Raw genomic sequence first — 26,352 nt, forward strand, 5'->3', positions numbered from 1 at the left:
CTTAAAATTATATACTTTCATTTTTTTGATGAATTTTCTTATATTTGTATATATGTATTAGAACTGATATCCCATTATCATGATATCTCCTCCAAAAAGATGTATTTATTATAACCACCGAGGATAAACTAAAGTGAGAAACTTAAAGAAATGAGAGGTCCCTTTAAGAGAGCGAAACAACTTTCCCTTTAAGAATTCCGGCATAAAAGACTCCCTGACAGGATGCAGCTTATCTTGACAAAGGCACTCCTGCTGAAACGCGTAGATGGTATTGGATAAGATCCGTTGGGCTGGCCAGCTTCGGTAACGGAACTTTTCTCTTGCTTACTCCTGTGGACAGCATCTTCTGTGGGAGACGGAATTCTACAGTAAGAACAAGCGGACACCTCAATAACAAATATTTTGTGCTCCTGGTAGCACTGTGAGAAAAGAACTGTACGAAAGTTTTTTGAAATCACTAACACCGGCAACCTGGTAAAGCTATTGGTGCGGCTAAGAGGTCACGTGAAGGTATACACGCCAAGGCAAAAGTAACGGCTGACCCAGAAACGCCACACAGCACCGCAAGGAAAAAGCTGATCCGGGGAAAGGTAACATTATCGTAAGCCTTTCGAATTCCGGTGAGTGTTGTTAAAACTTTCAATTTGGATTTAAAAGACCAAAAAACTTTTTTCATATAAATTCTAATAGAGGATATATCGCTACCAAATAATTGACCCTGAATACAATAGTAACTATCACCAAAAAAAAGGGATACCTCACAATAAGGAACTGACAACTTTAAAAGTTTATCTCCTATGGTGTTGTCTCCACTGAAAAGTTATTTATTAGTCCAAACGATACATTGGAACTAAGGACATGTTTTACTGACAATTCATTTTTGATACATAAGTTTCTCAGCAATAAATTTCTGGCAACAAATCCAGTACAACAAAATACTGACTAAATAGTATTGGAGAGATATCTTAGGATCGTGATAGCTTTTATCATTTCATATGTTTTTAAAAATATCAATTTATATGAATTTTAAACTAATTTTGATTGTAGTATATATGAAATAAGGTGCACCTTATATATAAGTGTTTTTTTTGTGTAATAAAATTTAATAGTGTATAGATATATTGTATTTGTTTTTACTATATATAGTGTTTGATAAATGACATTATTTATATTATAATTTCTCTGATATCCAATATAGTGTTATTAAAATATAGGTAGAGCTGTTTAGCGCACTCTAATTGTGTATACTTATTACTTTTTGTGTGGGTACTGGGAAACCACACTTTGTAGAGTTGCTTTTATCTACCACTAAAGGGTTTAACCTTTTTTTTTGCATATTACCTTTGATTTCCCAATAACCCTCCTAGCTTCCCCCTTTTTTGACATCATGGATGTTTTTAAAGTTAGATTAGATCTTTTTTCCGAAATTGAAAAATTAGAGGATCCCACTGATCCCTTAACACAAACCCCTTCAGGGAATGTTTCCGAAATGTGTGAAAACTTAGAAAAAGTATTAGTAAAGGAGATGAAACAGAAGTTGGAAGTTAGCTTTCTACAGAAATATATTAATTTAAACATTGTACCGAGAGGTTTGAGATTATTAAAAGATTGTACCTTTCAACTACAAGATCATTTACAAAAAGAATGGTTTGAAACTCTAAGTGTTGCCTCTATTAATCTAATGAAAATAATTGTAAAATCAAGAAACATTAGTTTAAGGGAATTTGGAGAAAAGATTGAACATCTTAGTAATGAATTATTCCCTTGGAATACAGAGACAGAATATAAAAACATTCAAACAAATATTATAAATAATCTGAAAGACATCAAGAAGGAAACAATTGAGATTAAACTTAGAAAAATGAATAGAGATATGGTCGATTATAAAAACACAAAAGATAAAGATACAACTAGTGACACTCAACAATTTGAATCAGAGACAGATAAACCCCAACAAGAAAATGATCAAAAATGGAGGATCTTCTCTAAAAAGAATAATAAAAAGAATATTAAATTTAATTCTAATATGAATAGAACTAATCTAAGGAATGATAATACCAACTATGAATATAACCAAAAAGGCTCTTCTTCAAATTTAAGACCTTCAGGTGAATATCTAAAACAAAATTCTAATTATAATTATAACAACAATTGGAATAGAGATAAAAATAATGGAAACAGAGAGAGACATTTTGACAACTACAGCTCTCCTGCTTATCGAGGAAATAATTATAGAGATAGGAAAAATGACAATTATGGTTATTCTACATATCAAAGAGATAGTTATAATTATAATAGGCCCAATTATAATAGACAAAATTGGAGAGCTAATAAAGATGATTGGAGACAACCTGAACAAAATTGGTCTAACCACAATAGATTTGAACCCCTAAGAGATTTAGATCTGAGAACAAATCTAGATAGTCCCCAACAAGGTACCTCAGTCTCTTTTTTAGGAGAGGACAAAAGAGAAACAGAAAGAATGAAACAGAAAAAAAGAGAAAGAGAGGAACCAGAGGTAGAGGAGGAAAGAGAGAAAATGAGAAGAATGAGATAGATAAACAAGGGATTTTTAATTTAAGTTCCTTAGAATTAAGTGAAAACCAATATAAAGTATTGCAAAAAGGTCTGACATTTGCACCATCAAATAAACTGAACAAATTTAATACTCTAATAAATGTAAATAATTTCATTAGAAATGTTACTCTTAAAAGATATTTTATAAAAAATCCAGTTGCACGTGAAATAACAAATGATAATAGAGGCTTTCATCATACTAATTTAAAGCCTAAATCACAATTTTTTCCATCCTCAGAAAAAGGTAGAAACATAGAAATGTTTGAAAGGGCAGTAAAAAAGGATATAGAGAACCTGAATTTAGATAAAATGAAATATAATTTAACAAAAAAAGAAAATGATGTTTTAAAGAATTTACAAAACAATTCATCAATTACCATAAAGCAAGCGGACAAGGGGGGGGGGATTGTTTTATTAGATACTATTGATTATTTAAAAGAGGCTAACAGGTTATTAGATGATGTTGAAACATATAAGAAAATTAAAATCAATCCAACTTCGAAATTAAGTAAAGAATTGATAAAATTATTAGATGAAGCGCACAGCATAGGAATTATAAATGGAAAGGAATATGGCTTTTTAAACGTACAATACCCTAGAATTCCTATTTTTTATTACCTTCCTAAAATCCATAAATCCCTTAAAAATCCCCCTGGAAGGCCTATAATTTCTGGGATTGAATCTATTTCATCAAATTTATCGGAATATGTGGATAATTACCTTCAAGACTATGTAACTTGTCTCCCATCTTATTTAAAAGACTCTACTGAGTTATTAAAAATTTTAAAAAATATAAAGTGGGAGAAAGATTTTATCCTTGTAACTTGTGATGTGTGCTCGCTATACACTAATATTAGACACCATTTAGGCCTCCAAGCAGTAGAATATTTTCTAAATAAAAGAAGTGATATGCCTTTGGAACAAATACAATTTTTATTGGATAGTATTTCGTTTATTTTAAATAATAATTATTTCAATTTTAACAATCAATTTTATCTACAAATTAAGGGAACGGCGATGGGCACCAAGTTCGCCCCCAGTTATGCAAATCTTTTTATGGGATACCTAGAAGAGAAAATAATACATGGATCCCATTGGGAGGCGAACTTGGTGCTCTATCGTCGTTTCATAGATGATATTATTTTAATTTGGAAGGGTGACAGAGAAATTTTAGATATGTTTTTAGAAGATTTTAATACTAATGATTTTGATATTAATTTAACATATGAAATTAGTACAAATGAGATTAGCTTTTTGGATATAGATATAGAAATCCAAAATAATGAGATCATTACAAAAACTCATTTTAAAAAGGTAGATTCAAATGGTTATATTCATAACACTAGTTGCCATTACAAGAAATGGCTGGAAAATATTCCAAAAAATCAATTCTTACGAATTAAGAAAAATTGTACCAAACAAGAGGATTTTGAAAAACAAGCTATATATTTGGAAAATAAATTTAAAAAGAGAGGCTATAAAGAGAAAATTATAAATGAAGCCAAAATAGAAGCTAGAGAAAAAACACAACATGAATTATTACAGCATAAAATAAAGAATGTCCAGAATGAGGGATTTTTAAATATACCATTTATTACAGATTATAATATTAATCACAGTAAATTAAGAGGAGTTTTAAATAAGCACTGGCACTTACTTCAAAGAGACCCCTATATTGGTGAGGCCTTAACAGATAAACCAAAAATAGTTTTTAAAAAAACAAGAAACTTGAAAAACATTCTGGCACCTAGCACTTTTAAACCAATTAAAGCAAATCCCTCAGATGTAGACTTAAAAAGACAGAAAATAGAAGGATTTTTTCCATGCTTATCTTGTAAAGCATGCAAATACAGTAACAAAAAAACAAGTGTAAAATCGACTGTTACTCAAAAAGATTTTAAAATCAGAGATATAATAAAATGTTCTGATAAAAACGTAGTATATTTAATTGAATGTCCTTGTCATAAGCAGTACTTGGGGGAAACCTCACGTATGTTGAGGGATAGAATTAGAGAGCACATCCTAAATATTGAACATGGATATGAGAAACATCTGCTCTCTAAACATTTTAAAGAAAAACATAATCAGAATCCAAAAGGTTTAAAATACTGGGGCATAAAGAAAATTAAACCAGACTGGCGTGGGGGAGATATAAATAAAAAACTTTTAAGAACAGAAGCTGAATTAATTTTTAATTTTAAAACCCTGACCCCCTTAGGCCTTAATGCAGAGTTAGATCTTAATCCTTTTTTGTAAGTTATAGTCCCTTTAGGAACTCCCCCCTTTTTTATGATCCCCTTTTTTGATTTATCTAGACTATATGTATTTAATTAAAGATATTTTAAAAAAGTTTTATTTTAGTTATTTATTTATTATAATGGGAATCTCCTTACTGGGAGTATTCCATGGTGTGAAAGTTCAAATATCCTGCCCTCAATGTTTTATGCAGAACCAAATAGATGGTCAAGGTTAACCAATGAAAGAAAATATTAACCCATTTTTTATTATTTTTTTTTTTTTTTTTTTTTATTATATTTTTTTAATATGTACACTTTTTTATATGTACATTTTTATTGTAAATTCGTGGTTGTATTTTAAGAAATTTCATCATCTAGTCTTTTAAATTATATTAAATAACCATACCATAACATCAATGAGAACTGCAAATATCAATATGCTTAAAATTATATACTTTCATTTTTTTGATGAATTTTCTTATATTTGTATATATGTATTAGAACTGATATCCCATTATCATGATATCTCCTCCAAAAAGATGTATTTATTATAACCACCGAGGATAAACTAAAGTGAGAAACTTAAAGAAATGAGAGGTCCCTTTAAGAGAGCGAAACAACTTTCCCTTTAAGAATTCCGGCATAAAAGACTCCCTGACAGGATGCAGCTTATCTTGACAAAGGCACTCCTGCTGAAACGCGTAGATGGTATTGGATAAGATCCGTTGGGCTGGCCAGCTTCGGTAACGGAACTTTTCTCTTGCTTACTCCTGTGGACAGCATCTTCTGTGGGAGACGGAATTCTACAGTAAGAACAAGCGGACACCTCAATAACAAATATTTTGTGCTCCTGGTAGCACTGTGAGAAAAGAACTGTACGAAAGTTTTTTGAAATCACTAACACCGGCAACCTGGTAAAGCTATTGGTGCGGCTAAGAGGTCACGTGAAGGTATACACGCCAAGGCAAAAGTAACGGCTGACCCAGAAACGCCACACAGCACCGCAAGGAAAAAGCTGATCCGGGGAAAGGTAACATTATCGTAAGCCTTTCGAATTCCGGTGAGTGTTGTTAAAACTTTCAATTTGGATTTAAAAGACCAAAAAACTTTTTTCATATAAATTCTAATAGAGGATATATCGCTACCAAATAATTGACCCTGAATACAATAGTAACTATCACCAAAAAAAAGGGATACCTCACAATAAGGAACTGACAACTTTAAAAGTTTATCTCCTATGGTGTTGTCTCCACTGAAAAGTTATTTATTAGTCCAAACGATACATTGGAACTAAGGACATGTTTTACTGACAATTCATTTTTGATACATAAGTTTCTCAGCAATAAATTTCTGGCAACAAATCCAGTACAACAAAATACTGACTAAATAGTATTGGAGAGATATCTTAGGATCGTGATAGCTTTTATCATTTCATATGTTTTTAAAAATATCAATTTATATGAATTTTAAACTAATTTTGATTGTAGTATATATGAAATAAGGTGCACCTTATATATAAGTGTTTTTTTTGTGTAATAAAATTTAATAGTGTATAGATATATTGTATTTGTTTTTACTATATATAGTGTTTGATAAATGACATTATTTATATTATAATTTCTCTGATATCCAATATAGTGTTATTAAAATATAGGTAGAGCTGTTTAGCGCACTCTAATTGTGTATACTTATTACTTTTTGTGTGGGTACTGGGAAACCACACTTTGTAGAGTTGCTTTTATCTACCACTAAAGGGTTTAACCTTTTTTTTTTTTGCATTATAAATAGTTGCTCAGGGGTACCTTCTAGAATTCAAGGATTCTCCCCCAAGGGGAAGGTTCCACATTTCTCGTTTGTCTTCAGACCAAACAAAGAAACAGGCGTTCTTACGCTGTGTAGAAGATCTTCTAAAAATGGGAGTGATGCACCCTGTTCCAATTGCAGAACAAGGACTGGGCTTTTACTCAAACCTGTTCGTAGTTCCCAAAAAGGAAGGAACTTTCAGGCCAATCCTGGATCTAAAAATTCTAAACAAATTCCTCAGAGTTCCGTCTTTCAAGATGGAAACCATTCGGACAATCTTGCCGATTATCCAGGAAGGTCAATATATGACTACCGTGGATCTAAAGGATGCGTATCTACATATTCCTATCCACAAAGATCACCATCAGTTCCTAAGGTTCGCCTTTCTGGACAAACATTACCAGTTCGTGGCCCTTCCTTTCGGGTTGGCCACCGCTCCCAGAATTTTCACAAAGGTGCTAGGGTCCCTTCTAGCGGTACTAACACCGCGGGGCATTACAGTAGTACCTTACCTAGACATATTAATACAGGCATCGTCTTTTCACAGAGCCAAGGCTCATACGGACATTGTTCTGGCCTTTCTAAGGTCTCACGGGTGGAAAGTGAACGTAGAAAAAAGTTCTCTGTCCCCGCTCACAAGGGCTCACTTCCTTGGAACACTAATAGACTCGGTAGAAATGAAAATCTTTCTGACAGAGGTCAGGAAGTCAAATCTGTTGAATACTTGCCGAGCTCTTCATTCCATTCCTTGGCCTTCTGTGGCTCAGTGCATGGAGGTAATTGGTTTGATGGTTGCGGCAATGGACGTAGTCCCTTTTGCCCAAATTCATCTCAGACAACTGCAACTGTGCATGCTCAAACAGTGGAATGGGGATTACGCAGATTTGTCTCCTCAAATACAAATGGACCAGAAAACCAGAGACTCTCTTCTCTGGTGATTGTCTCAAGATCAGCTGTCTCAGGGAATGAGTTTCCGCAGACCGGAGTGGATCATTGTCATGACCGATGCCAGTCTGTTAGGCTGGGGTGCAGTCTGGAACTCCCTGAAGGCTCAGGGTCTATGGTCTCGGGAAGAATCTCTTCTCCCGATAAACATTTTGGAGCTAGCGGAGGCCAAATTCATCAGATTTCAGTCAGACAACATCAGGACTGTAGCGTACATCAATCATCAGGGAGGAACAAAGAGTTCCCTAGCGATGAAGGAAGTATCCAAGATCATCAACTGGGCGGAGGATCACTCCTGCCATCTATCTGCAATTCACATCCCAGGGGTAGACAACTGGGAGGCGGATTTTCTAAGTTGTCAGACTTTTCATCCGGGGGAGTGGGAACTCCACCCGGAGGTTTTTGTTCAGCTGACCCAGCTATGGGGCATTCCAGAATTGGATCTGATGGCGTCCCGTCAGAACACCAAACTTCACCTTTACGGATCCAGATCCAGGGATCCCAAGGCGGCATTGATAGATGCTTTAACAGTGCCTTGGTCATTCAGTCTAGCTTATGTCTTTCCAACGTTTCCACTTCTCCCTCGGCTAGTAGCCAGAATCAAACAGGAGAAGGCTTTGGTAATTCTGATAGCGCTTGCGTGGCCATGCAGGACTTGGTATGCAGACCTAGTGGACATGTCTCCGGTCCCACCATGGAAACTGCCATCGAGGCAGGATCTTCTAATTCAAGGTCCTTTCAAGCATCCAAATCTAGTTTCTCTGCAACTGACTGCTTGGAGATTGAACGCTTAATTCTAGCTAAGCGTGGTTTCTCTGAATCAGTTATAGACACTCTGATACAGGCCAGAAAGCCTGTTACCAGGAAAATTTACCATAAGATATGGCGGAAATATCTTTGTTGGTGTGAATCCAAGGGTTACTCGTGGAGTAAGGTTAGGATTCCAAGGATATTGTCCTTTCTCCAAGAAGGATTGGAGAAAGGTCTGTCAGCTAGTTCCTTAAAGGGACAGATATCTGCTCTGTCTATCCTGTTACAGCGCCTGGCAGCTGTACCAGACGTTCAGGTGTTTGCACAGGCCCTAGTTAGAATCAAGCCTGTTTACAAGCCTGTGGCTCCTCCATGGAGTCTAAATTTAGTTCTTTCAGTTCTTCAAGGGGTTCCGTTTGAACCTTTGCATTCCATAGATATTAAGTTATTATCTTGGAAAGTTTTGTTTTTAGTAGCCATTTCTTCTGCTCGAAGAGTTTCTGAATTGTCTGCTTTGCAGTGTAATTTACCCTATCTGGTGTTCCATGCAGATAAGGTTGTTTTGCGTACCAAACCTGGTTTTCTTCCAAAAGTTGTTTCTAATAAGAATATTAACCAGGAAATCATTGTTCCTTCTCTGTGTCCTAATCCAGTTTCTAGGAAGGAACAACTTTTACACAATCTTGATGTGGTTCGTGCTTTAAAATTCTATTTAAAAGCAACTAAGGGTTTCAGACAAACATCATCCTTGTTTGTTGTCTAGTAAGAGGAGAGGTCAGAAAGCGACTGCTACCTCTCTTTCCTTCTGGCTTAAAAGCATCATCCGATTGGCTTATGAGACTGCTGGCCAACAGCCTCCTGAACGAATTACAGCTCATTCCACCAGAGCTGTGGCTTCCACATGGGCTTTCAAGAATGAGGCTTCTGTTTAACAGATTGGTAAGGCATTGACTTGGTCTTCACTGCATACATTTGCCAAATTGTACAAATTCGATACTTTTGCTTCTTCGGAGGCTATTTTTGGGAGAAAGGTTTTGCAAGCAGTGGTGCCTTCCGTTTAGGTTACCTGACTTGTTCCCTCCCTTCATCCGTGTCCTAAAGCTTTGGTATTGGTATCCCACAAGTACGGATGAATCTGTGGACTGGATACACTAAGTAAGAGAAAACAGAATTTATGCTTACCTGATAAATTACTTTCTCTTACGGTGTATCCAGTCCACGGCCCGCCCTGACAACTAAGTCAGGTTCAAATTAAATTTTTAAAATAACTACAGTCACCACTGCACCCTATGGTTGTCCTTTTTCTCCTAACCGTCGGTCGAATGACTGGAGGGGCGGAGCCTGAGGGGAGCTATATGGACAGCTTTGCTGTGTGCTCTCTTTGCCACTTCCTGTAAGGATTGAGAAAATCCCACAAGTAAGGATGAATCCGTGGACTGGATACACCATAAGAGAAAGTAATTTATCAGGTAAGCATAAATTCTGTTTTTGTGTGAATTAATTTAATTGCTTGTTATAGTATGGAGAGTCTTTTTTGTGGTACAAATAGGATCAAATGCAATAATTTCATAAATATCTCTGATTTGTGTAATTCTTTTGTGAAACGTGGTTCTTTTGGGCTGCTATAATAATGGATGGTTTTAATGTTCTAATATTGAGTAATTCTGTCAAAATGAAAGTAGGTTTTTGATCTCTCCCTGAATGTTTGCTGTCATTGCCTATATAATAAAGTAGCTTCTGAAACCTACAACACCAGTTTGACTGTGACTTGTAATAAAGCTGAAATCTGCCAATTTCTTTGCACCACAGAGCATATTTCTTTTGATATACATCACAGAGTATGAGCTAAATCGGCTTGCATTGCATTTTAACTTAACACTACTTGCCTAATGGTTTTAATGGCATTTACTTAACTGGCCATGGCTCAAAATCCCAAACCAATATTAGCCAATTTTCCTAAAGTAAGGCACTATTACGTTCTTCTCCCCAAGGCCATTCAGTACATTGGGCCTAATACGCTTTACTGAGTTTGTGACATTTTTTTTCCTTCTAATTTCTATTGCCCTATTGAAAAACCTGCTGAATTGTATACTCAGAGCAAACCTTATTTTAATCACTAAATACTGGTGTCCGAATCACTATGACTCATTTTGTAATTTATTTCTTTTTCATGATATTTAGAGATTTACTAAAAAAAATAAAGTGGAAATATAGATGCTGTTTATGTCATAATTATTTTTCTGAAGCTAAAATTAAGAAACAAATCTGATATTGGTATTTTTCTTTAGATGTTTAAAGGGATAGTAAACCCAAAAACGATTTTAATATTTTTTGAAACTTCATTATTTATATTACATATTTCAAATAAGTACCTGTTAAACTTTTTTACTTGTTTTCTAGTTATTCGCAGAGCGACCAGCAATTATTTTTTTAACCCCTAGACTAATGAGTACGTTTTTTTGTTCTTACAACAGATTATCGCAAGAGCTGCAAAGATTTAAAGCAACAGCAATTTAGAATGTGACTAAATTGCTGTTGCTTTCAATCTTTGCACCTCCTGCAATTAATCTGTTTTTAAGAACAAACAACTTACTCTTTAGTCTAGGGGTTAAAAATAATTGCTGGTCACTTTGCAGGTTGTCTACTTTAAGAAATAAAAAACAACATGCTCGTTTTTCTAGGGGTTAAAAAATACTAGTTAGTCTAGGAGTTGACTTCCTTTTACTAAAATCAAATTAACTTGCTTGTTAGCCTAGGGGTACTTATTATACTTACCTAAAGTATAAGCCCCTGTAGTATGTGGACACTATTGACATTCACAACTTTGCGCATGCAAGGTTTCAATAAAGAGCGTCCTTTTAATATTTAAGATGGGCAGAAACAATTGACTATTGGATGTTGATGATCAATTCATTTTGCATAAACTCTGCCTATTTTATGGGCGCTCGATACTGCTTGTTGCTTGTGAATTTTAAAGTTAAATTAAAGATATTTAAAAGCTTCTTTTCAGGAAAAAAGTAAGTTAATTTTATTGCATATATATCTCTAATTATAATTATGTATTTTGTTTTGCTAATACTTGGCAAAGGTTTTTAACCCTTTAAATTACACAGAAGCCATTAATCAGAATAGTAGCATTAATAAGTTTTCGACCACAGGTCTGATGACAGAGGAGACTTGTTTTCTGCTCATCATTTTTCTCACATCTAAAATGTACTTTCTCTTGTTAAGTGTGTTCTGTCCACGGGTCATCCATTACTTATGGGATATATTCTCCTTCCCAACAGGAAGTTGCAAGAGGATCACCCAAGCAGAGCTGCTATATAGCTCCTCCCCTCACATGTCATATCCAGTGATTCTCTTGCAACCCTCAACAAAGAAGGAGGTCACGAGAGGAGCTGGAGTTTTTACTTAACTATTCTTCAATCAAAAGTTTGTTATTTTAAATGGCACCGGAGTGTGCTGTTTTTCTATCTCAGGCAGTATTTGGAAGAAGAAACTGCCTGCGTTTTTTTTCTATGATCTTAGCAGGCGTAACTAAGATCCACTGGCTGTTCTCGACATTCTGAGGAGTGGGGTAACTTCAGAAAATGGGAATAGCATGCGGGGTCCTCCGCAAATGAGGTATGTGCGGTACATTATTTTCTGGGAATGGAATTGACTAAGAAAATACTGCTGTTACCGTATGATGTAAGTACAGCCTTAAATGCAGTAGTGGTAACTGGTATCAGGCTGATAAATGTATGCACAGTCAAGTTATTTTCTTGGGACTAGAATTTGACTGAGAAAATACTGTTAAAAATGAAATAATACTTAAGCCTTATCTGCAGTGGTAGCGACTGGTAGCAGGCTTAGTGATAACTTTGCATGACATTGGAAAATGTTATTTTTTAATAAAACGTTTACTGGCATGTTATTCGTTTTTGTGAGGTACTTTGGTGATAAATCTCTTTGGGCATGATTTTTTTCCACATGGCTGACATATATTTTCTGCATGGAAACCGTTATATCAGGGCTCCCACTGTTGTGATAGGAGTGGGAGGGACCTTGTTTTAGCGCCTTGTTGCGCAGTTATAATTCAAGCACAGTCTTCCTGCTTCTTCCTCCTTGATCCAGGACGTCTCTAGAGAGCTCAGGGGTCTGCAAAATTCATTTTTGAGGGAGGTAATCAGTCACAGCAGATCTGTGACAGTGTGCTTGACTGTGATTAAAAGCGTTAAATCTTAATTGATATCCGTTTTATCCATTTTGGGTATTGAGGGGTTAATCATCCTTTTGCTAATGGGTGCAATCCTCTGCTAATATTACACTTCTTGTTAAGAATTGTTTAATTATATCTGTATTTTTGAAGCGCTGCAGCGTTTTTTATATTGCTTGTAAATTTATTGAAAGTGATTTCCAAGCTTGCTAGTTTCATTGCTACGTCTGTTTAAACATGTCTGATTCAGAGGAAACTGTTTGTTCATCATGTTCAAAAGCCAATGTGGAGCCCAATAGAAAGATTTACCATAAGATATGGCGTAAATATTTATATTGGTGCAAATCCAAGAGTTACTCATGGAGTAAGGTTAGGATTCCTAGGATATTGGCTTTTCTACAAGAGGGTTTAGAAAAAGGTTTGTCCGCTAGTTCGCTAAAGGGACAGATTTTAGCTCTGTCTATTCTTTTACACAAACGTCTGGCAGAGAATCCAGACGTCCAGGCCTTTTGGCAGGCTTTGGCTAGAATTAAGCCTGTGTTTAAAGCTGTTGCTCCTCCATGGAGCTTAAACTTGGTTCTTAGAGTTCTTCAGGGTGTTCCGTTTGAACCCCTTCATTCCATTGATATTAAGCTTTTATCTTGGAAAGTTTTGTTTTTGATGGCTATTTCCTCGGCTCGAAAAGTCTCTGAGTTATCTGCCTTACATTGTGATTCTCCTTATCTGAGTTTTCATTCAGACAAGGTAGTACTGCATACTAAACCTGGGTTTTTACCTAAGGTTGTTTCTAACAGGAATATCAATCAAGAGATTGTTGTTCCATCATTATGTCCTAATCCTTCTTCAAAGAAGGAACGTCTTTTGCATAATCTGGACGTGGTTCGTGCTCTGAAGTTCTACTTACAGGCAACTAAAGATTTTAGACAAACTTCTTCTCTGTTTGTCGTTTACTCTGGACAGAGGAGAGGTCAAAAGGCTTCGGCTACCTCTCTCTCTTTTTGGCTTCGTAGCATAATACGTTTCGCCTATGAGACTGCTGGACAGCAGCCTCCTGAAAGAATTACAGCTCATTCCACTAGAGCTGTGGCTTCCACCTGGGCCTTTAAGAATGAGGCCTCTGTTGAACAGATTTGCAAGGCTGCAACTTGGTCTTCACTTCATACTTTTTCCAAATTTTACAAATTTGACACTTTCGCTTCTTCGGAGGCTGGTTTTGGGAGAAAGGTTCTACAGTCAGTGGTTCCTTCTGTTTAATGTTCCTGCCTTGTCCCTCCCTTCATCCGTGTACTTAGCTTTGGTATGGGTATCCCATAAGTAATGGATGACCCGTGGACTGAACACACTTAACAAGAGAAAACATAATTTATTCTTACCTGATAAATTTATTTCTCTTGTAGTGTGTTCAGTCCACGGCCCGCCCTGTCTTTTTAAGGCAGGTTCTAAATTTTAAAATTATAACTCCAGTCACCACTGCACCTTATAGTTTCTCCTTTCTCGTCTTGTTTCGGTCGAATGACTGGATATGACATGTGAGGGGAGGAGCTATATAGCAGCTCTGCTTGGGTGATCCTCTTGCAACTTCCTGTTGGGAAGGAGAATATATCCCATAAGTAATGGATGACCCGTGGACTGAACACACTACAAGAGAAATAAATTTATCAGGTAAGCATAAATTATGTTTTTTAGATTAGAGTGTGAAAGGGTGAGATTAGGGGACTATTGTTTTATCCAATCATATTTTATCTCTGCATCTATTGTACTGGAGATTTTGTAATGAATCCTTTGTAGACGTGATCATCCAAATGTAGTGTTCAGATTAGTTGTATAAAGAAAAGAAAAAAAAGTAGTTCCCCACCATATATGGTAATATGTGTAAAGTAGGCTTGATTAATCGGAGAGTACAAAAAGGATAATTCTGTGTTTAACCCTTGTGAGCTGAATATGTTAAGTAGCAGTCCAAAGTCCTGTGTTAAAGGGACAGTATACACTCATTTTCATATAACTGCATGTAATATACACTACTATAAAGAATAAGATGCACAGATACTGATATAAAAATCCAGTATAAAACTGTTTAAAAACTAACTTAGAAGCTGTCAGTTTGGCTCTGTTGAAAAGGCAGCTGGAAAGCCCACTGCAAGTGGGAAATAAGACACTCTCCCCCTTCTTTTGCATATGAAAAGACCCTTTACACAAACAGGAGCAAGCTGGAGAAGGTAGCTGACGGTATTCACATAAAACTTTGGGGCTTGGTTAGGAGTCTGAAAATCAGAGCAATGTTATTTAAAAATAAGCAAAACTATACATTTATTTTTTTTTAAAAAACTTTATGGGCTATATAAATAGATCATCTACAAGACATTTATGCAAAGAAAAAATGAGTGTCTAATGTCCCTTTAACTATCAAAGGCGATGTGGCGTAAAGGCACTTATCAACCATATACACTGTAAACAGAAGAATTCCCCTCTATGTACAATACTGGTGTATTCCTTTAAGGGATGCAATAGCAAGACTCACCCACACCGACCATGCAACTTTCGTCTGGTGAGTATCCACTATGCGCGGAGATAGAGCTATCCAGGTGCTCTAACTGCTCGTCGACAACTCTCAGAGAACGGTTTAATCCTTTCAGCCGCCGCTCGTCAGGTACTGCTCCTGCAGTTACCACAGCTGTGCGGCTCTTCGTTTAGCCGGTTCCGGTTTGCCTCCAGGTGCAATCGGCCAATGAGAGTCCATATGCTAGGTCACGTGGTGGGTGGTCAGCCAATCCAGTGGGATGTATGTGCCAAAAGATTCCAATCCGTATCGCCAGGAAAACTGTGTTTGCTCCGTAGCTTGGAAGCACTTTATCCGCCCTCAGATGCCTGAATATTACTTGAGGATAAAGGGTATCTTGGAAGGATTCCTTGTAATCCTTGATTAGGTATCAAAAAAGAAAAAAAGGAGGCGATCCCAGTATCCAAAAAATAAATAAAAACAGCCTTTATTCTTCAAATTAGTATCAGGTTTTACGCGTTTCAGCTAAGTGCCGTACTCATAAACCTGATTAGACACAGGTGAGTGCCTACTTAAAAGGGTTACAAAACAGATGGTTATTGGTTGGTGTTAAACACACCCCTGTTAACCATTTAAATACTGAATATACACAGTCAAATACTTTTCTCACTCATAAGAAAAATGAAAAGGAACATGGAAAAATATACATATATCAATTTTGGCATGAGGGAAGCGCAAACAGGTTATAAATGGCCACTGTATTATATTCCAATGTTAAAAAAGGGTACAATATGATAATATAAATGCAAATAAAAATGCAAAAAAGAGAAACAGTGGAATAACAAAATAGCAATGAAGCAGAAAAAAAACCCCTCCTAAAATAATTAAACACACTCATTTTAGATTATTACCATATTCTTATCCAACATAATCCTAGTCTTAAACTTAAAGATATTAAAGTTTAGTGCACATAAATAAATAAATAAATGAATGAATACCAAAATGCCTTTGCTAATTATATAGTTCAAGCTAAGGGATATCTTTATAGATCCATATATGTGTTAGTGCCAAATAAGATTAATAGTTAGACAAAAAGAGGGGTCATTTTTCTTTTTTCCTTTTTGAAATGTTTTAGATAATTGAAATAAGGGATCAGTTTTGGTGGAAGTTTGATAGTTCTAATAATTTTATTTCAACTTATGTTCTCTTTGGAATATTATCCCTTGGAATAAGTCTGTGGTTATATACACAAATTTGAGGCATACTGAATCATGAAGCCATTTTACTTCCAATGGTTTATGATGTCAAACTCAGAGATAAACCAATGTGGGATTTGAGTGTTTAGCTTCATGATCCAGTACACCTCCTGTCTGGCCAAGAGTTGATCCTTATTTCCTCCTCTGGGGGCAATTTGATGGTTTCAATACCTCGCCATTTGAAGGATCCAGTGTAGTTGCCGTGCACCTCTATAAAGTGTTGTGATAATGCTGAACATGGTTTTTCATATTTGATGTAACCATGATTACTTCCAATGGTTTATGATGTCAAACTCAGAGTTAAACCCATGTGGGATTTGAGTGTTTAGCTTCATGATCCAGTACACCTCCTGTCTGGCCAAGAGTTGATCCTTATTTCCTCCTCTGGGGGCAATTTGATGGTTTCAATACCTCGCCATTTTAAGGATCCAGTGTAGTTGCCGTGCACCTCTATAAAGTGTCGTGATAATGCTGAACATGGTTTTTCATATTTGATGTAACCAAGATTTTCTCTAATCCTTGTCCGGACCTCCATACTTGTCATTCCAACATACTGTTTGGAATGTGCTTGACACTCTATGAGGTACACGACATAGACACTGGAACACTTTATACATCCTCTGGACAGAAATTTCTCTCCAGTTGAACAAGAGTAAAAATCTCTGCCTTCAGTAATGAAGTCGCAAGCCTTACATCTGTGGTCCCCACACCTGTAAGTACCGTTGACTTGTAACCAGGAACTTTTCTTCCTTGGATTGGAGGGCAAGAGACTGGGAGACAGAAGGTTGCCTAGAGTTAGATTTTTTGAATAGACACACTTAAACCCTTTTTTCTACTGTTGTTTTTAAGTGCACATCACCTAAGAGAATAGGAAAATATTTCCTAATGATGCTGCATACAGTAGAATAATCCGAAGAATATTGGGTAATAAAGGTAAGTGGTCTATCTTGCTCATTCACCTTGCACTGTGATTGTTTTGAGTTTCTTCCTGCTGTGGCCACATTTTTGGCTACATTGTTAAGAAGTTTTGAGGGATAACCTCTATTTTTGAGTCTCCACTTAATTTCCTTGGTTTCTGCAAGGAAATCTCTATAACTACTGCAGATGCTTCTTGCCCTCAAGAACTGGCTCTTTGCAATACCACTAAATACATGTGGGGGTGTCCACTTTTGTGGTGGAGGATCGTGTTTCCTGAGATTGGTTTTCTGTAAAGTTTTGACTCAATTTTTCGTGTCACTGGATTTCCTGTTAAAGTGACATCCAAAAAATTAACTCTGGAAGGGTGCCACTCATGGGTAAATTTTAAGCCATGTCTAGCTTCATTTAAGAATCCAAGAAATGATGCGGCCTGTTCCTCTCTTGACGACCAGATGAATATCAGGTCGTCTATGAAGCGACGATAGAAAACTACTTCCGCTCCAAGGGGGTTGTCACCTCCATAGATGAAAAAACGCTTGAGCCAGCCCATAAATAAGTTTGCATAGGAGGGGGCAAACTTGGCCCCCATGGCTGTGCCCTGTTTCTGGAGGTAAAAAAAACCCCCGAAGCAGAAGTAGTTATGCTCTAATAGGTACTGAGTAACACGTAAGATGTATGCAATACTATCTGTTGTCATGTCAGCACTAGCAATATTCAATGGCCCTCAAGCCCATATCATGGGGTATGCTGGAGTATAGAGAAACCACATCTATGGTTAGCCAGCTGTAATGTGCATGCCACTCGATACACTCCAGCATACCCAATACGTGCGAGGTGTCACGGATATAGCTGGGCAAAGCCAGGACATATGGCTGTAATACTCCATCTAACCAGTCGCATAAAGGCTCTAGAAGCGAGCCTATCCCTGATAAAATAGGGCGACCCTTTACATTCCTATGCGTTACATATAAAGAATCTGCTGTTTGTTGATCAAAGATACCTAATTCAACCCCATCGTCCAACATCTGCCCGAGCTCATACTGAAAGCGTTTTGTGGGATTTTGGTCCACGATAGAGTATGTACTGTGATCAGTTAGTTGGCGTAATGCCTCGTTTACATAGTCTACTCGATCCAATACCACCACACTGCCTCCCTTATCAGATTGCCTTACGACAATATTGTCATTATTTTGTATTGAAAGAATAGCATCTTTTTCTGATTTAGAGAGATTGTGTGTGGCAGGAGTAGTAGATAAGTTAAGTTTCTTCAGGTCATCTACTACCCGATTGTGTATGGGGTAGAAGTTGGAAGTGACTTTTCTCTGTGGGAATTTGTTTTCAGTTGTTTGACTAGGTATTGCAGACTCCCTTTCTAAACTCTCCAAGGATGTTATACTACATGCTTCTTGGAAGCTGAGGGAGGGAAAATGTGTGAGATCTGTGGTGTTATGTGTACATGGTCTGGTGTCATCAGCTTTAGCTGTCATCTCAAAATGTTTATTTAGAGTGATCTTTCTTATAAATCGATTCAAATCAATTATAGTTTGGAAAAGATTGAATTTCCTATTTGGGCAAAAGCCCAAACAAAGTTCCAGAATCTTTAGCTCTGCTTTACTAAGTGCATGTGAGGATAAATTAATGACACTACTAGAGGTCACTGTTTTGTCAGTTTGGGATCTCTCAGGGTATATCTGTGAACTTGCTTCCCCCCACCCCCCGTGTGTTTCTTTACCACGTGAAAAACCTGCGATGTTGTGGCAGCTTGTTGTGGTATGCCAAATTCTGGTTGTGCATTTTGCTGTGGTATATCTTGTTTCTCTTGTTAAGTGTATCCAGTCCACAGATCATCCATTACTTATGGGATATTCTCCTTCCCAACAGGAAGTTGCAAGAGGATCACCCACAGCAGAGCTGCTATATAGCTCCTCCCCTCACTGGCATATCCAGTCATTCTCTTGCAACTCTCAACTAAGATGGAGGTCGTAAGAGGACTGTGGTGTTTTATACTTAGTTTATTTCTTCATTCAAAAGTTTGTTATTTTTAAATGGTACCGGAGTGTACTATTTATCTCAGGCAGTATTTGGAAGAAGAATCTGCCTGCATTTTCTATGATCTTAGCAGAAGTAACTAAGATCCTTTGCTGTTCTCACATATTCTGAGGAGTGAGGTAGCGTGCAGGTTTTCCTGCAATAAGGTATGTGCAGTTAAATATTTTTCTAGGGATGGAATTTGCTAGAAAATGCTGCTGATATCGAAGTAATGTAAGTAAAGCCTTAAATGCAGTGATAGCGACTGGTATCAGGCTTATTAATAGAGATACATACTCTTATAAAAGTGTATTTTAAAATGTTTGCTGGTATGTTTAATCATTTTTTATATATGTTTGGTGATAAAACTTATTGGGGCCTAGTTTTTTCCACATGGCTGGCTTGAATTTTGCCTAGAAACAGTTCCTGGAGGCTTTCCACTGTTGTAATATGAGTGGGAGGGGCCTATTTTAGCGCTTTTTTGCGCAGCAAAAATTACAGACACAGACATCCAGCTTCTTCCTGCATGTTCCAGGACTTCTCTGAAGGGCTCAAAAGGCTTCAAAAGTCGTATTGAGGGAGGTAAAAAGCCACAGTAGAGCTGTGGCAGTTGTGACTGTTTAAAAAACGTTTTTGTCATTTGTTATTCCGTTTTTGGTATTAAGGGGTTAATCATCCATTTGCAAGTGGGTGCAATGCTCTGCTAACTTGTTACATACACTGTAAAAATTTCGTTAGTGTAACTGCCTTTTTTCACTGTTATTTCAAATTTGGACAAAATTTGTGTTTCTTAAAGGCGCAGTAACGTTTTTTATATTGCTTGTGAACTTGTTTTAAGTGTTTTCCAAGCTTGCTAGTCTCATTGCTAGTCTGTTTAAACATGTCTGATACAGAGGAACCTACTTGTTCATTATGTTTGAAAGCCATGGTGGAGCCCCATAGGAGAATGTGTACTAAATGTATTGATTTCACCTTAAACAGTAAAGATCAGTCTTTATCTATAAAAGAATTATCACCAGAGGGTTCTGTCGAGGGGAAGTTATGCCGACTAACTCTCCCCACGTATCAGACCCTTCGCCTCCCGCTCAGGGGACGCACGCTAATATTGTGCCAATTACATCAGGGACGCCCATAGCGATTACCTTGCAGGACATGGCTGCAATCATGAATAATACCCTGTCAGAGGTATTATCTAGATTGCCTGAATTAAGAGGCAAGCGCGATAGCTCTGGAGTTAGGAGAGATACAGAGCGCGCAAATGCTGTAAGAGCCATGTCTGATACTGCGTCACAGTGTGCAGAACATGAGGACGGACAGCTTCATTCTGTGGGTGACATCTCTGACTCGGGGAAACCTGATTCAGAGATTTCTAATTTTAAATTTAAGCTTGAAAACCTCCGTGTATTGCTTGGGGAGGTATTAGCTGCTCTGAATGACTGTAATACAGTTGCAGTTCCAGAGAAATTGTGGAGGCTGGATAGATACTATGCGGTGCCGGTTTTTCCTATACCTAAAAGGCTTACAGAAATTATTAGCAAGGAGTGGGATAGACCCGGTGTGCCCCTTTCCCCACCTCCTATATTTAGAAAAATGTTTCCAATAGACGCCACTACACGGGACTTATGGCAGACGGTCCCTAAGGTGGAGGGAGCAGTTTCTACTTTAGCAAAGCGTACCACTATCCCGGGTGAGGACATTTGTGCTTTTTCAGATCAAGTGGATAAAAAATTAGAGGGTTACCTTAAGAAAATGTTTATTCAACAAGGTTTTATTTTGCAGCCCCTTGCATGCATTGCGCCTGTCACTGCTGCGGCGGCATTCTGGTTTGAGGCCCTGGAAGAGGCCATCCTTACAGCTCCATTGGAGGAAATTATTGACAAGCTTAGAACGCTTAAGCAAGCTAACTCATTTGTTTCTGATGCCATTGTTCATTTGACTAAACTAACGGCTAAGTATTCCGGATTCGCCATACAGGCGTGTAGGGCGCTATGTCTTAAGTCCTGGTCAGCTGACGTGACTTCAAAGTCTAAGTTACTCAACATTCCTTTCAAGGGGCAGACCTTATTCGGGCCTGGCTTGAAAGAAATTATTGCTGACATTACTGGAGGCAAGGGTCATACCCTTCCTCAGGACAGGGCAAAATCAAAGGCCAAACAGTCTAATTTTTGTGCCTTTCGAAATTTCAAGGCAGGAGCAGCATCAACTTCCTCCGCTTCAAAACAAGAAGGAACTATTGCTCATTCCAGACAGGCCTGGAAACCTAACCAGTCCAGGAACAAGGGCAAGCAGGCCAGAAAACCTGCCTCCCCCAAGACAGCATGAAGGAACGGCCCCCTATCCAGAAACGGATCTAGTGGGGGGCAGACTTTCTCTCTTCGCCCAGGCGTGGGCAAGAGATGTTCAGGATCCCTGGGCGTTGGAGATCATATCTCAGGGATATCTTCTGGACTTCAAAGCTTCTCCTCCAGAAGGGAGATTTCATCTTTCAAGGTTATCAGCAAACCAGATAAAGAAAGAGGCATTCATAAGCTGTGTGCAAGACCTCCTAGTAATGGGAGTGATCCATCCAGTTCCGCGGACGGAACAGGGACAGGGGTTTTATTCAAATCTGTTTGTGGTTCCCAAGAAAGAGGGAACCTTCAGACCAATCTTGGATCTAAAGATCTTAAACAAATTCCTCAGAGTTCCATCATTCAAAATGGAAACTATTCGGACCATCCTACCCATGATCCAAGAGGGTCAGTATATGACCACAGTGGACTTAAAGGATGCCTACCTTCACATACCGATTCACAAAGATCATCATCGGTTCCTAAGGTTTGCCTTTCTAGACAGGCATTACCAATTTGTAGCTCTTCCCTTCGGGTTGGCTACAGCCCCGATAATCTTTACAAAGGTTCTGGGCTCACTTCTGGCGGTTCTAAGACCGCAAGGCATAGCGGTGGCTCCGTATCTAGACGACATCCTGATACAGGCGTCAAGCTTTCAAATTGCCAAGTCTCATACAGAGATAGTTCTGGCATTTCTGAGGTCGCATGGGTGGAAAGTGAACGTGGAAAAGAGTTCTCTATAACCACTCACAAGAGTCACCTTCCTAGGAACTTTTATAGATTCTGTAGAGATGAAAATTTACCTGACGGAGTCCAGGTTATCAAAACTTCTAAATGCTTGCCGTGTCCTTCATTCCATTCCACGTCCGTCAGTGGCTCAGTGCATGGAAGTAATCGGCTTAATGGTAGCGGCAATGGACATAGTGCCATTTGCGCGCCTGCATCTCAGACCGCTGCAATTATGCATGCTAAGTCAGTGGAATGGGGATTACTCAGATTTGTCCCCTCTACTAAATCTGGATCAAGAGACCAGAGATTCTCTTCTCTGGTGGCTATCTCGGGTCCATCTGTCCATGGGTATGACCTTTCGCAGGCCAGATTGGACTATTGTAACAACAGATGCCAGCCTTCTAGGTTGGGGCGCAGTCTGGAACTCCCTGAAGGCTCAGGGATCGTGGACTCAGGAGGAGAAACTCCTCCCAATAAATATTCTGGAGTTAAGAGCAATATTCAATGCTCTTCTAGCTTGGCCTCAGTTAGCAACCCTGAGGTTCATCAGATTTCAGTCGGACAACATCACGACTGTGGCTTACATCAACCATCAAGGGGGAACCAGGAGTTCCCTAGCGATGTTAGAAGTCTCAAAGATAATTCGCTGGGCAGAGTCTCACTCTTGCCATCTGTCAGTGATCCACATCCCAGGCGTAGAGAACTGGGAGGCGGATTTTCTAAGTCGTCAGACTTTTCATCTGGGGGAGTGGGAACTCCATCCGGAGGTGTTTGCTTAACTGATCCATCGTTGGGGCAAACCAGAACTGGATCTCATGGCGTCTCGCCAGAACGCCAAGCTTCCTTGTTACGGATCCAGGTCCAGGGACCCGGGAGCGACGCTGATAGATGCTCTAGCAGCTCCTTGGTTCTTCAACCTGGCTTATGTGTTTCCACCGTTTCCTCTGCTCCCTCGACTGATTGCCAAAATCAAGCAGGAGAGAGCATCGGTGATTCTGATAGCGCCTGCGTGGCCACGCAGGACCTGGTATGCAGACCTAGTGGACATGTCATCCTTTCCACCATGGACTCTGCCTCTGAGGCATGACCTTCTAATACAAGGTCCTTTCAATCATCCAAATCTAATTTCTCTGAGACTGACTGCATGGAGATTGAACGCTTGATCCTATCAAGGCGTGGCTTCTCCGAGTCAGTCATTGATACCTTAATACAGACACGAAAGCCTGTCACCAGGAAAATCTACCATAAGATATAGCGTAAATATCTTTATTGGTGTGAATCCAAGAATTACTCATGGAGTAAGGTTAGGATTCCTAGAATATTGTCCTTTCTCCAAGAGGGTTTGGACAAAGGATTATCAGCTAGTTCTTTGAAAGGACAGATTTCTGCTCTGTCTATTCTGTTGCACAAGCGTTTGGCAGAGGTTCCAGGCGTCCAGGCATTTTGTCAGGCTTTGGTTAGAATTAAGCCTGTGTTTAAAACTGTTGCTCCCCTGTGGAGCTTAAAGTTGGTTCTTAAAGTTCTTCAAGGAGTTCCGTTTGAACCCCTTCATTCCATTGATATTAAACTTTTATCTTGGAAAGCCTTACAATGTGATTCTCCTTATCTGATTTTTCATGCAGATAAGGTAGTTCTGCGTACCAAACCTGGGTTTTTACCTAAGGTGGTTTCTAACAAGAATATCAATCAAGAGATTGTTGTTCCATCATTGTGTCCTAATCCTTCTTCAAAGAAGGAACGTCTCTTACATAATCTGGACGTAGTCCGTGCCTTGAAGTTTTACTTACAGGCTACTAAAGATTTTCGCCAAACATCTTCCCTGTTTGTCGTTTACTCTGGACAGAGGAGAGGTCAAAAAGCTTCAGCAACCTCTCTTTCCTTTTGGCTTCGGAGCTGGACAGCAGCCCCCTGAAAGGATTACAGCTCATTCTACTAGAGCTGTGGCTTCCACCTGGGCCTTTAAAAATGAGGCCTCTGTTGAACAGATTTGCAAGGCTGCGACTTGGGGGGGTAGTTATCAAGCCGTCTACTTTTCTGGCTTCGCCGGCCCAATACGTCCGCCTAAGCTCGCCTACCTTCGCCGCCGCGGACCTTGAATACGTTCGCCTAAGTTATCAAATAAAGCTGTCAAAAAGCCGCGGGGCGATGAGCAGCGGACTGTGAGAGTTATCACTCATCCGATCTCGCTGCCCTTCGGCTTTTTCCCAGCTTTATTGCTGGCCTGTCACTAAGCACCCACACTAAACTACACTGTTCTACCCCCTATACCGGCGCCCCCGGAGGCCCCCGCAACTAAATAAAGTTACTAACCCCTAAACCGCCGCTCCTAGACCCCGCCGCAAGTCTTATAAATGTATTAACCCCTAAACCGCCGCTCCTAGACCCCGCCGCAAGTCTTATAAATGTATTAACCCCTAAACCGCCGCTCCCGGACACCGCTGCCACCTACATTATACCTAGTAACCCCTATCCTGCCCCCCCTATACCGTCGCCCTCTGCTGATCCCGCACCTCTCCGCAACTAAATAAATAGTTTAACCCCTAAACCGCCGCTCCATGAACCCGCCGCAACCTATAATAAATTTATTAACCCCTATCCTGCCCCCCACTACGCCGCCGCCACTGTAATAAAATGATTAACCCCTAAACCTAAGTCTAACCCTAACCCTAACGCCCCCCTAACTTAAATATTAATTAAATACATCTAAATAAATTAACTCTTATTAACTAAATGAATCCTATTTAAAACTAAATACTTACCTTTAAAATAAACCCTAATATAGCTACAATATAAATAATAATTATATTGTAGCTATCTTAGGATTTATATTTATTTTACAGGTAACTTTCAATTTATTTTAACCATGTACAATAGCTATTAAATAGTTATTAACTATTTAATAGCTTACCTAGCTAAAATAAAGAGAAATGTACCTGTGAAATAAATCCTAACCTAAGTTACAATTACACCTAACACTACACTATACTTTAATAAATTATTCCTATTTAAAACTAAATACTTACCTGTAAAATAAACCCTAAGATAGCTACAATGTAATTAATAATTATATTATAGCTATCTTAGGATTTATATTTATTTTACAGGTAACTTTGTATTTATTTTAGCTAGTTAGAATAGTTATTAAATAGTTAACTATTTAATAACTACCTAGCTAAAAGAAATACAAAATTACCTGTAAAATAAATCCTAACCTAAGTTACAATTAAACCTAATACTACACTATCATTAAATTAACTAAATAAACTACCTACAAATAACTACAATGAAATACAATTACATAAACTAACTAAAGTACAAAAAATAAAAAAAAAATTATTACAGTGGCGGCGGCGTAGTGGGGGGCAGGATAGGGGTTAATAAATTTATTATAGGTGGCGACGGTGTAGGGGGGGCAGATTAGGGGTTAATACATTTAATATAGGTTGCGGCGGGTTCAGGGAGCGGCGGTTTAGGGGTTAATACATTTATTATAGTTGCGGTGGGCTCCGAGAGCGGCGGTTTAGGGGTTAATACATATATTATAGTTGCGGTGGGCTCCGGGAGCGGCGGTTTAGGGGTTATTATGTATAGAGTAGCTTGCGGTGGGCTCCGGGAGCGGCGGTTTAGGGGGTAATAACTTTATTTAGTTGCGGCGGTGTAGGGGGGGTCAGATTAGTGGGGTTTAGACTCGGGGTACATGTTAGGGTGTTAGGTGCAGACATCTCCCATAGGAATGAATGGGATGTCTGTCAACAGCGAACTTGTACTTTCGCTATGGTCAGACTCCCATTGATTCCTATGGGATCCGCCGCCTCCAGGGGTGGCGGATTGAAAACCAGGTACGCTGGGCCGTAAAAGTGCCGAGCGTACCTGCTAGTTTTTTGATAGCTAGCAAAAGTAGTGAGAATGTGCCGCACTTGTGTGCGGAACATCTGGAGTGACGTAAAAATCGATCTGTGTCGGACTGAGTCCGGCGGATCGAAGCTTACGTCACAAAATTCTACTTTTGCCGGTCTCGAGCCTTTGATAACTAAGGCGAATCAGCCTCGCCACAAATACGCTGCGGAATTCCAGCGTATTTGAG

Source organism: Bombina bombina, chromosome 1 (assembly GCF_027579735.1).
Source record: "Bombina bombina isolate aBomBom1 chromosome 1, aBomBom1.pri, whole genome shotgun sequence".
NCBI lineage: Eukaryota > Metazoa > Chordata > Amphibia > Anura > Bombinatoridae > Bombina > Bombina bombina.